Here is a 12,162-nt window from a genome sequence, read left to right on the forward strand (position 1 = left end):
ACAATGTCTTTTCAAATACTTTAACCCAAGATAATGTCTACTCTTGATGCAGAGATGTGTTTCTTTGATGCAGCAGTAGGCTGAAACCTGTTTTTAAATAGACTCTGTGGATTTTTGTTTTTGTTTTTGTTTTTAAATTGGGGAATTGAGAAATACCACTGATCAATAGTTGTTGATTCTAGTTACTACATTGTTGTTTTGTTTGTGGTGGTTGTGGTATGTATGTGCTTCCTATCTTTTGATTTTTCTGGTGTGAAATTATTTACTTTGCTTTCATGGGTTCAGTTGACTCTTTTAAGTTTGAATTTTCTTTCTGGCACCATCTATAAGGCTGGATTTGTAGATAAATACTATTTAAATTGATTTTGTCATAGGATATCTTTTTTCTCATTTTTATTAATTATTTTATTTATTTACAAGCCACATGTTACCCCCTTCATGGTCCCCCCTCACAGATTTCTTTGACATTCTTGCTAGCTTTGCCTCTGAGAATGTACCCTCATGGCATCTCCCCATTCTGCGGCATCAAGTCACATTTTCTCCTCCTTCAACCAGAGAAGACAGCACTCTGTTACATATGTGCCAGGGTTCTTAGACCAGCCCATGCATATACTCTTTGGTTGGTGGCTTAGTCTCTGAGAGCACCCAGCAGTCCAGGTTCACTGACACTATTGGTCTTCTTATAGGATTATCATCACCGTCTTCATGATGAGGGTCTGCATCTGCCTCAGTCAGATGCTGCTAGAACCTCTCAGAGGACAGCCATGCTAGTCTTCTTTCTGCAAACACAACATAGCATTAGTAATATAGTAAGGGATTGGTGTCTATCCATGAGATAGATCCAAGTTTGGACTGGTCACTAGTCAGCCATTCCTTTAGTCTTTGCTTCATTTTTGGCCCTACATTTTTTTTTTTGACAGGAACACATTGAGGATGAAAGATGTATAGGTGTGTTAGTGTCCCCAACCCTCCACTGGTGGTTCTTTCTGATTAGTAGAGGTCGCCTCTTCAGGTTCTCCCTCCCCACTGTTGGGCATTTTAGATATGGTCACCTACATTGAGTCTTGAAAGCCTCTCCCATTCTAGGCCTGGGATGTGACTTTCTAGAGGTTCCCATTAACTCCCTCCCCTGGCAGCTGCATATTTCCATTTATTCTCCTGGTCCTCTGAGCTTCTCTTCTATCTCCCCTTATACTTGATCCTGCCCCCTTTTCTATCCCCCTCCAGTCTCATACCCAGGTCCCTCCACCCCTCTGGCTCCCATGATTTTCCCCCTTCTCAGTGGGAGTTAAGTATACTCACTTGGGTTGTCCTTGTTTAACTTGTTAGGGTCTGTGGGTTGTACTTTTTGGTTAATATGTACTTATTAGTGAATATATACAATATATGTCTTTTTGGAAGAAGCATCTTGAGTGGCCAAGAAACACTGGAAGCAGTGTTCAACATCCTTAATCATCAGTACATCAATGACCTTGAGATTCCAACTTACACCAAACAAAATGGCCAAGATAAAAAACTCGAATGACAACATGTACCGCCAAGGATATGGAGAAAGGAGAATACTCCTCCATTACTTGTCATATTCCAAACTGGTATAAACACTCTGGAAATCAATCTGACAGTTTCTTAGAAAATTAGAAATAGTTCTACCTGAATTCCCAGCTATCCTGATTCTGGATACACATACCTAAATAGTACTCTACCATATTACAAGGACATATGCTCCACTATGTTTATTGCAGCCTTATTCATAATACCTAGAAACTGGAAGAAACACAGATGTCTCTCAAACAGAATTGATAGAGAAAATGTGGTTCTTTTACACAGTGGAATACTATTCACATATTAAAAACAAGAGCATCATGAATTTTGCAGGCAGATGGATAACTAGAAAATATCCCAAGTGAGGTAACCCCGACAAAAATGGAATATCTTATTTTCTCCATGTATGATGATGGAAAGTTTTGCAGAGCATACTAGGCTAGGTTCACATCATGGCCCTTCTGGTTTTTAAAGTTTCCCTTGAGATTTCAGATGTAATGCTAATAGATCTCCCTGTATATGTTACTAGGTATTGCAAGTTTTAACTTTCTTTCTTTGTTTTGATGATTATGGGGTAGGGGGTAGGGGACTTGCTTTTCTGATCCAATCTATTTGGTGCACCTCTCTATAACTTTGTGGGCAACATCTTTAGATTAGGAAAGTCTTTTTCTATGATTTTGTTGAAAATATTTTCTGGGCCTTTGACCTGGAAGTTTTTTTTCTCCTGTTCTTAGGTTTGGTCTTTTTTAGGTATTCTGGATTTCTAGGATGTTTTGTGTCAGGAGACTTTTAGCTATGCCATTTTCTTTAACTGATGTGTTTCTTTTATGATATCTTCAACACTTGAGATTCTGTCTTCCATCTTTTATATTCTATTATTAAAGCTTGCCTCTGTAGTCCCTGTTTTAATTCCTAACATTTTTATTAGATATTTTCTTAAATTACATGTCATATGATTTCTCCTTTCCCAGTTTTCCCTGAAAAAAAAAAAAAGAACAAACCCCTGTTGCCTCCCCCATCCCTCTGCTTGCCACCCCACCCTCTCCCACTTATTGGCCCTGGCATTCCCCTACACTGAGGCACAGAACCTTCACAGGGCCAAAGGCCTCTCCTCCCATTGATGACTGACTTTGCAATCCTCTACTATACACATGCTGCCAGAGCAATCAGTCCCACCATATATAGTCCTTGGTTGGTGGTTGAGTCCCTGCAAGCTCCGAGGGTACTAGTTAGTTCATATTGTTGTTCATCCTAAGGGGCTGCAAACCCTTCAGCTCCTTTGGTCCTTTCTCTAACTCCTTCACTGGGGACCCTGTACTCAGTTCAATGGATGGCTGTGAGCCTCTACTTCTGTATTAGTCGGGTACTGTCAGAGCCTCTTAGGAGACAGCTATATCAGGCTGGATTGTCCTTCCTTCAGTCTCTGCTCCATAGTTAATCTCTGCAACTCCCTCTGTGGGTATTTTGTTCCCCTTTTTAAGGAGGAATGAAATGTCCAACTTTTGGTCTTCCTTGTTCTTGAGTTTCTTGTGGTTTGTGGGTTGTTCTTCATGTATGCCGAACTTCTGGGCTAATAACCACTTATCAGAGAGTGCATACCATGTGTGTTCTTCTGTTATTGGGTTACCTCACTCAGGATGGTATTCTCCAGATCCATCTATTTCCCTAAGAATTTTATAAATTCATTGTTTTTAATATCTGAGTAGTACTCCATTGTGTAGATATACCACAATTTCTGTATCCATTCCTCTGTTGAGGGACATCTGGGTTATTTCCAGGTTCTGGCTATTATAAATAAGGCTGCTATGAACATGGTGGAGCATATGTCCTTATTACATGTTGGAGCATCTTCTCGGTATATGCTCAGAAGTGGTATAACTGGGTCCTCCTGTATAACTCTCCAATTTCCAGAACCACCAAACTGATTTCCAGAGTGGTTGTACCAGAATCTGCTGTCACCTGAGTTTTTTTATCCTAGACATTCTGACTGGTGTTAGGTGGAATCTCAGGATTATTTTGATTTGCATTTCCCTGATGACTAAGGATTTTGAACATTTCTTTAGGTGCTTCTCAGCCATTCAGTTTTTGTCAGTCGAGAATTCTTTGTTTAGCCCTGTAACCCATTTTAAAATAGGGTTATTTGATTCTCTGGAGTCTAACTTCTTGAGCTCTTTGTATACATTGGATATTAGCTCTAAATCAAATATAGGATTGGTAAAGATCATTTCCCAATTTGTTGGTTGCCATTTTGTCCTATTGACAGTGTCTTTTGCCTTACAGAAGCTTTGCAACTTTATGAGGTTCCATTTGTCAATTCTTGATCTTAGAGCATAAACTATTGGTGTTCTGATCAGGAAATTTTCCTTACTGCTTTTAGTATTCTTTATTGTGTGCATTTGGTGTTTTGACTATTATGTGGCAGGAGGAATTTCTTTTCTGGTCCAGTCTATTTGGAGTTCTATGGGCTTCTTGTATGTTCATAGGCATCTCTTTCTTTAGGTTAGGGAAATTTTCTTCTGTAATTTTCTTGAAGATATTTACTGGCCCTTTTAGTTGGAGGTCTTCACTCTCTTCTATACCTGTTATCCTTAGGTTTGGTCTTCTCATTGTGTCCTGGATTTCCTGGATGTTTTGGGTTAGGAATTTTTTGCATTTTGTGTTTTCTTTGACTGTTGTATCAATGTTTTCGATGGTATCTTCTGCCCCTGATATTCTCTCTTCATCTCTGGTATTCTGTTGGTAAAGCTTGCACCTATGTTTCCTGACTTCTTTCCTAAGATTTATAACTCTAGAGTTGTCTCTCTCTGAGATTTCTTAATTTTTTTCTACTTCTATTTTTAAGTCCCGTATGGTTTTGCTCAATTCTTTCCCCTGTTTGTTTGTCCTTCTCTATAATTCCTTAAGGGATTTTTGTGTTTCCTCTTTAAGTACTTCTACTTGTTTACTCATGATCTCCTGTAATTCTTTATGGGACATTTTTGTTTCCTCTTTAAGGGCTTGTACCTCTTTACCTGTGTTCTCCTGAATTTCTTTAAGGGAGTTATTCATGTCTTTCTTAAATTCCTCTAGCACCATCATGAGATATGATTTTAGATCTAAATCTTGCTTTTCCAGTGTTTTGGGGTATCCAGGACTTGCTGTGGTGGGAGTGCTAGGTTCTGATGAAGCCAAGTAGTTTTGGTTTCTGTTGGTAGGATTCTTGCATTTGCCTTTTGCCATCTGTTGATCTCTGGTGTTAGATGTTCTTGCTGTCTCTGACTAGAGCTTGTTCCTCCTGTGGGTCTGTAAGCTGGTGTCAGCACTTCTGGAAGATCAGCTCTCCTCTGGTAAATCCTTGGCAAAGATGGCTGTGGATCAGTTGTCTGTCCTGAGTCCTGGGGTCAGAGCACACCCTGGAGACAGGATCTCCATTTGTGGGAAAGGTCCAGAGAGGGCTTTGGGTCTGTTGCCCCTCCTTGGTGTTGTCTGAGGTAGAAAGGATCCTGACCAGGCTACCCTGTGACTTGTGAGGTCTGTACCTCCTGTCTGGTCCTACCTTAGAAAGTCACCAGAAAGAAAATGATGGACCTCACCAGAGTCCCTGGAATAAACCATTCCCTGATGGTAGGCTCTCTTCTTTCAGGGAAGGGGCAGAGAGAGTTGCAGATCCACTGCTGTCACTTCTAGGTGTAGACAGAGGTTGAGAGGATCTTGTCCCTGTCACCCTGCTTCTTGTGAGGCCTGTGCCTCCCGGCTGGTCCCACCTTAGAAAGTCACAGAGAGAAAATGGCCAAATTCCTAACTTTTTAATTTCTAGAAATTTCACATATTTTTATTTTCTTTATGCATTTTATGTCCAATTTCAAAATTTGAACAGTATTACATTTTTACTTACAATGTTTGTGCTTTCCTGGATAGTTTTAAAGACTTATTTGTTTCCTCTTTAAGTACCCCTATAATATTCTTAAAAATTGTTTTAGGTCTAATATAGCTTTTGTGATGTTAGAATATCTGGGGATTGCTGTAATAGGTTAGCTTCGATCTGATGGTGACATATTCCTTTGGCTGTTGGTGTTGTTTGTATTCTTATGCTGGTGTCTTAGCATCTGGTTTTGGGGTGGTTTTTCTCTAGGTGGTAATTTCTGGATTTGTCTTTGTTCGCTGTCTGTTTTGTTCCTTGGTTTCTGTTCCCTTTCTAAATATTTGTAGATTATGATGACTGTGTTCTGGCCTGTTCAACTTGTGTGTTCATGGGAGAATGCTTGCTGGTGTTAGTAGGAATGATACTGGGATGAGCTGAGGAAAGGAAAGCTGGAGAAGGATATCTTTGTGATTCATTGAGGATGGGATCAGAGAGATACAAAGATGGGAATCAGAATTTGATCCCTAAAGCAGTAAGAGAGGTGAAGGTCTGCCTTCTGAATACTTGTTGGCATTGGAGGAGTGGTCCTTGGGTTACCAGGGGGTATTAACTAGTGTGAGGTCTGGGACAAAGCAGTAAGCTTATGGAGGGGAGCTAGGATGCAATGGTCTATGAGATCTATAGGCAATGTATTCAGAGGAGGGGAGCCAGGATGCAATGGTCTATGAGATCTATAGGCAATGTATTCAGAGGGGAGAGGGAGAAAGCTGCAGCTGGTGGTCCATTGTGGCGCTAGAGAAGGGACTGAGGGGTTGAGTATAGAGGAATACAGACACACACACACAAACACACACACACAGAGAGAGAGAGAGACAGAGAGAGAGAGAGAGAGAGAAAGAGAAAGAGAGAGAGACAGAGAGAGACAGAGAGACAGAGGCAGAGACAGAGACAGAGACAGAGACAGAGAGAGACAGAGAGAGACAGAGAGACAGAGAGACAGAGACAGAGACAGAGATACAGAGAGACAGAGAGACAGAGAGAGACAGAGAGAGACAGAGAGAGACAGAGAGACAGAGAGACAGAGACAGAGAGAGACAGAGAGACAGAGAGACAGAGACAGAGACAGAGATACAGAGAGACAGAGAGAGACAGAGAGAGACAGAGAAAGAGAGGTCCGTAGGCAGCATATCTGGCCTTTTGGCAGTCATAGCACTTCTTTTTAAAAGAACATTGACATCATATTTTATACTCCTAGTTTTTCTTTATGGCAACTTTAAAAAATAATGTGTGTCTATTGGAATTTAGTTATTGTTAATAATTATGTAATATTTTTGATTAAAAATACTAGGCATGGTGCAGGTATAGATTTTACTGACTTTTTACTGACTTAATGCCTTATTGATGAATCTTGGAAAATAAAAACACTCATTTATCACAAAAATGAAACATTTATCATCAGCAGCAATAGCATCTGTTTTCAGATTTATTCTAATAAAGAAACTGCTTAATTGAAATTGTTATTAAGCATGTACATGTGATATTCTGTAATTTCTCAAATGTGTTTTCATTTAACTTTACTGGTCACTTGAATCCTTTAACTCATTAGAAGCAACTGGTTAAGGTGATTATAGATATTACAGAACTGAATGAGAGTCCAAAAGCCATGTAATGACTTTTATGACTAGTTCATGCTGGTTTGGAAAGGTAATTTGCAAATGTAGACATATGGTTCTTTAGCATTTCTAATGAAGTTCTAATGTATCCATATTCAAGTTGAAATTATTTTAATTTTCTGTTACCATGAGAAGCTTGTGAGTAAGATGTCCATGTAAGAAAATAGTGCTCTCTACATATATTGATGGATTAATATTCTTATAACTAAATATTGTAGAGACAGTTCTTTGTCTTTGTCTTGGAACTTCTAAGTTTTGGAGAATGGTATAATGGCAGATTTATTTCAAGCCAATATATTAGTGGCTTGGCTTTCAGATCTGCTGATATTATGTAAACTTCTGTAAATGTGTAAACACACCTTGAACTTTGACCTTGAAGTGTTATCAACTATAAAGTGGATAGAATGCTTATATCAGATTCTATGACAAGTATACATAAAAATATGTACTTTTTGAGTCAAAATATAATGTAAAAGAGATTGAAAACATGTTTCTTTTTCTGTTAAAACCTGAAGACATTCTGACTGATGCTCAATCTGATATGATGGAACATGACACAGAACTTACCTAAATTATGTCCTTTCCATCTTCTGGTCATATCTACACAGATATTCAAAATATAACAGACAGATTTTAATACTAAATATAGTTATTAAGATTCAGTCTCCTGTTTAAAATTCTGTTTTTCCTACTTGAGAAATGTCATGCTAAGAACACATGCTGACCGGTTATTGAGGAATCCATTCTAAAACAACATAGAAGGAAAATGAATTCCCAAGGGAAAAGTGAACGAGAAGAACTGGATTTATTAGAAGACACATATGTTTAAGGTATCTTTCTGTGAGCAATACTTCTCTTAGCTGCAGAAAGTAGATTTATCAGAACAGTCTTGTCTTGTCAATGAATTCAAGAGCAGGAAATAAAAAAACACTTGATACCATTAAAAAGAAAATGTAAACAACTGGTATAAAGGAAATAATGTGGTGATTGATATCACCTTGATGGATATAAAAGAATAGGGAGGGTTTGGAAGACTATTGCCATACCATATCTGTCATTTATTACTTTTGTAGTAAGTCAAAAGCATTCATTTAAAAATGAATAGAAAATCATATTCATTTCTCACTTAACTTTACTGAGGTCAAAGTGAAGAACCATACCTAATGGAGATATATTCTTTATTATTATATATATATATATATATATATATCACATGTTCACATATGCACACACATACACACACAAACACACACACACCTTTAAAAATGCATTCAAAACTATTTTAATTATTTTGGTTCCTGCTGTCTCCTAAATGTATTGCAGCAAAGATGAGGACATTGAATTAGCCTGGAGATAAGGCAGCTAAATTAGGATGAGGCTTTTTGCTTTACTAACCACACACACTGGACATGCTATGTGAGTGAGCATTCCTTTGAATGTTTTCATTAGGTAAGTATGTTTTTAAAAAGAGTGTCATTAATTTGAAGTACACTAATAGATATCAAGGACATAAAGGATGAGGCAAAGACAGTGAATTACATTAGAACATTGCCTCCATCTCAAATTTGCCTTGAACTGTACAACTAACAAAATCAGAATGTAAAGGAAGACAGTTGTTTAATTTATACATTTGATCAATCATGGTTTCTTACAGATGAGGAAAAAATGACCTAGGAACTATTTTATACAGCTGATAAAACTAAATTTACAAAACACAGTACTGTTAAGAATATAAATTATTCTTGAAGTTCAAAGACAATTTAAAACATGTTTTGGCTGACACAAAGTGGATTGTATAAAAATATCATTTGGGTACTTTTATATAAAATGTAACACTGAGTTTTTGCAAAATGAAAACCAACAAAAAATAGAAAAGCAGTGTTTTTGATCTAGGAGGTAGAGAGAACATTAATATAGTGAGGCATAATAAGACAAGAAGTCACATTCCAAGACTTAGTTGAGTACAGAAGGCCAGATAATTTTCTCTATGAAATAGAAGACTCTGGCAAGTGATGGTTTATGGGCAACCAAATGAAGGCAAGACTGATTTCTTAGTACTTTTCAAATTTTATCATAAAGTCTACAATGCCATTGCATTTGGTGCAATGAAGTGATATAAGTTAATGAACTACTTAATGAAATGTCCACTATGTTTCACTGAATTTACTTGGCTGTTAAAATTATTGTATTTAATATAGCATGAAAAGAGCAAGCTGAGATTGACATTTTTCTAGTGTTCTGTGTGGTGTGTGGAGCAGATGAGAGAGTGATAGAACATCAACAATAGTCTCTCTCTCTTTCTCTCTCTTTCTCTCTCTTTCTCTCTCTCTCTCTCTCTCTCTCTCTGTCTCTCTCTCTCTCAATCAGAAGAGTTGATCCTCACTGAATATGAAGCTTTTAATAAGCATATACTCTCAAAATATTCTCAAATATTCTCAAAGGGGGACAATGTTGACAGTTGGCTAATACAGAGAAGAAGCACAAAGATTCATGAATATGCCGATATGAAGAAGTCTTATGAGAAAGTTCCTTCTAGATAATGATGGCTAGGTTGAATTATACTGATCTAATTCTACTTACTTAGAACAAATACTAAATGTGTTGGTAACACTAGTCAAACCTGAGTTTTGTATTAGTAATCTTACAGAGAGGTACATTAGATTGAAGATGATCATATGACAATCAAAGTTATCAGAGCTCAATTAAGACAAGTAGCAACTCTATAAACTCACATATACAGAAATAATGCAGAGACAACTTACACTCCAAAATGGTACAGAATCATTTGATCTCCTCTACAAACCTGGTTTGAAGTTTACAGGCATTTTTATTTTTCAAGGTTAAGAGTGCTATTTAGATATTTTTGCACAATTATCCTTCATAATTATTGGCTGAAACAAAAAGTTTGACTGAATTCAATATTGCAGTATTTTTGGTCAAATCATTTTAAGCTAGTTTTCCCTTCTGCACAAGGTAATGAATCCTGGTGCACTGGCCTGTAGTTTGATAAGGGCTATGCTTCTGTCATTGTATTCCTTTCTTTACTGCAGTCTTTTTCTTGGGCCGTACATGATCTATTTTCTTTATACATTAAACTTAAAAGGAGATGAGTTCTGAGAGATGGCTGCTATAAAATTTCCATCTGTCAGCGCATTTATCAGAACCGTTTTTTCTTTACTGCTTTATGACAATCTTTTAATGGGCACATGCATAGCCTTTTCACACTCTATCATGCAGTTCCCCATTTGCATAGTAACAATGTGTGATGGTAGCATAAACAGGGACAAGGAAAAAGTATTCTGAACTGTTTATGATAGTAAAATTGAAGGGATGCTGTAAAAATGTTGACTGGAAAGAAGTTCAGTTATGCCCTTCAGGCAAAGTTGTGATGGAGAATCAAGGCACTATGAACACTGGGTTTCTTTAACCCACTGAGATCAGCATATGTTTCTTTTTCCTCTTTCATTGTTTTCATTTTTCCTTACCAGGTTCCCTTGTGCATACTTACTTGATCTTAAGAAGAGAATGAAAAACATCCAGGCCTGCAGAAGAATATTTCTTCTTTTAATATTTCTGAAGTTACTTGTTTATTTATGTATTTAGTATAATAGAGCAAAGTATCTCCAGGTGGGCTATAGGAATTGTTGGCAGTGAAAAATTGCTTCTGCAGGATGGAGAATTTTTTTTTTTTTTTTTTAAGTATGTGGCCACTAGTAGGATTCCTATGCTTCAATGGATGTTCCCACATTTGAGCACATATGGGAAACAGTTTCTGAAACTAGTGTGCTATAAAACAAAACAACATGAAGTAAAAGGGGTACATGTTAAAGGGATTATCGTGAATGATTAGGGGAGAAAATTGAGCATACGTGGTATTTCATTGTATACATATATAAAAAGTTCAAGAACAAAGTAAATCTTCGAAAACTATTTTTTAAATGTATAGCTATATGTATGTGTGGAGAGAGCATGCCCACATTAGTGTGAAAACCTTTCAATGCCTCAGGTATCAGATCCCTCAGGAACTGGAGTAATAAGCAGTTGTGAATTGTCAGACAGTGACATTGGGAACCAAACCTGGGTCCTCTACAAGAGCACTATGTGCTTTTAATTGCAGAGCTATTTTTATTGTCTGCTTAACATGAAATTTTACTTTATTATTTTATTTTGCCATGGAATATTTTTCCCAGTTGGTAGAATGTTCCACAAAGAACTGTTATACATTAATATAGGTTATCAATTTTCAATTACTAATTCATGTGTCCCACATACATTGCACGTTTCATTTCTGTACCCCAGAAGCCCAGTCAGGCTGATACTAAGAGTTTTCTTTTTTTAACATGGCAGCATTCTCAGCCCATCCAAATGACTTGCTTATTTAGACTCCTTCTTTTTCCATTTAGATGATACTGCTGGCATATATGAAGACAGCTCAAAACCATTCTTTCTGATGCGCCTGTGAGCAGTGCGGTTTGAATTTCAGCTGAAAAGAATAGATGAAGCTCATAGGATCCCCCTGCTGTATCTAGGGATTCAGATGGTTTGGAACACTGGAAAATATATTTTGACACCTCTATATTGTTCAAAGCAATGGGCATAAGAGGATTTATACACATGACAAAATTAAACCTTTGCATAATTTTGGTTAGAAGGTTTCAGTTTGCAATGCCCTACGTGACTGAGAGCATATGAAAATAGATTTTTGTACAAACTTGTAACAAAATTTACTTCCTGATGCTTGTGACTTAATATGGGTGACTTTAGTAATTTCTCTAAGTACATAAAAGTTTGGAAAGAAGTTTATTAGAATGTTTTATCTCATGTTGGATTTTAGGTATCTCCAGCATTTACAGTGTTGGTGAAACAAACATACAGATCCTGGTAAAACAGAACAGGAAATCTTAAGTTCTTAGTTTTCCTTTCATGCTTGGTTGTCCTTTCTGAAAGCAATTATGGAAATATATGTATTTTACTTTAAAAGTACCAACCTTGATGCTTTTCAGCACAATTTTGTGGTTTTTTTTTTTCTGTTCATCCTTTAATATACACTTCGGTTACATATTAATTCACACAAGTCACAGCACATATACAATTGCAGACCCACAC

General features: G+C 37.1%; 1 long non-coding RNA gene across 2 annotated transcripts in view; it reads right to left on the reverse strand.

Annotated features, from left to right (window-relative positions):
- Positions 1-273: 273 nt before the first annotated feature.
- Positions 274-12,162, reverse strand: part of LOC116080169 — a 30,692-nt gene continuing 18,803 nt past the window's right edge. For both annotated transcript variants that reach the window (XR_004114342.1, XR_004114341.1), the window contains one exon: positions 274-779. This is a non-coding gene — a long non-coding RNA (uncharacterized LOC116080169). The remainder of the gene's footprint in view (positions 780-12,162) is intronic.

Source organism: Mastomys coucha, unplaced genomic scaffold (genome assembly GCF_008632895.1).
Source record: "Mastomys coucha isolate ucsf_1 unplaced genomic scaffold, UCSF_Mcou_1 pScaffold6, whole genome shotgun sequence".
Taxonomy (NCBI): domain Eukaryota; kingdom Metazoa; phylum Chordata; class Mammalia; order Rodentia; family Muridae; genus Mastomys; species Mastomys coucha.